This window comes from Seriola lalandi, unplaced genomic scaffold (genome assembly GCF_002814215.2).
Source record: "Seriola lalandi dorsalis isolate HSWRI2012SDOR001 ecotype SW California unplaced genomic scaffold, Sedor1 jcf7180002054977, whole genome shotgun sequence".
NCBI classification, from domain to species: Eukaryota; Metazoa; Chordata; class Actinopteri; order Carangiformes; family Carangidae; genus Seriola; species Seriola lalandi.
The window spans coordinates 38,621-39,367 of record NW_019525527.1 but is presented as its reverse complement, the minus strand read 5'-3'; the positions used below and the strand labels follow the sequence as shown (position 1 = coordinate 39,367).

Genomic DNA, 747 nt, shown 5'->3' with positions numbered 1-747 from the left:
TTTACCTCCACCTTCCAGTGAGGACGTTCACAACAGACACAAACACTTTGATTTCAGACCAGGTCCAACAACACGTCGTACAAACTAGTTCTTTTCTACAATAACCTGAGTCTTACTGTCAGTTACAGCTTACATCTGATCAGCTGATGGACGTCGCCCTTTAAACTCAATGAGAACATCCTTTGACAGGTCACTCTTTAAAGACAGACAGCTGGGTTCAGGAGGGTCTGGTCTCTGCTGCTGGATCCTGAAACAAAAACAGAACTGATAAATGTGCATGTTGAATAAAAACTGATGAAAAATATCTTCAGTCTTTAAATAAACACAACAACTGACTTTTAGTGAGAAACGTCTTTCTGACTGTTTTAAATTCTGACCTTCCATCAACAGATTGTCTGAATTCACTCTTCATGGACACACAGCTGGACCCAGGTCCAGGTCCAGGTTCAGGTCCAGGTCCAGGTCCAGGTCCAGGTCTAGGTCCAGGTCCAGGTCCAGGTCCAGGTCCCGGTCCAGGTCCAGCAGAGTGTGGTGTGTCTCTAACCCTAACACACACAGAGCTTTGAGTGTGAATAATGATGGAGCAGTGATGTGAGTCATGGACAGTTAGAGATCCTCATCTCACCTCTGAGCTCTGGTCTTTCTCTCATGTTCCCCACACAGAGTGGTTTTAGAGGGAGGGGCTCCCTCCTCTCTGTCCTCACACTGATCCATGCTGCTGAGTTCACATCCACATCAGCTCACACA

General features: G+C 46.5%; 1 protein-coding gene and 1 long non-coding RNA gene across 2 annotated transcripts in view; both read right to left on the bottom strand.

The window, feature by feature from the left end:
• The window catches only part of LOC111646870 (protein NLRC3-like), a 20,897-nt gene that overhangs the window by 14,455 nt on the left and 5,695 nt on the right, over nt 1-747 (bottom strand). The gene's annotated exons all lie outside the window — the stretch shown is intronic.
• LOC147817279 (uncharacterized) overlaps nt 1-747 on the bottom strand; it is a 12,421-nt gene that overhangs the window by 11,010 nt on the left and 664 nt on the right. The window lies entirely within an intron of this gene.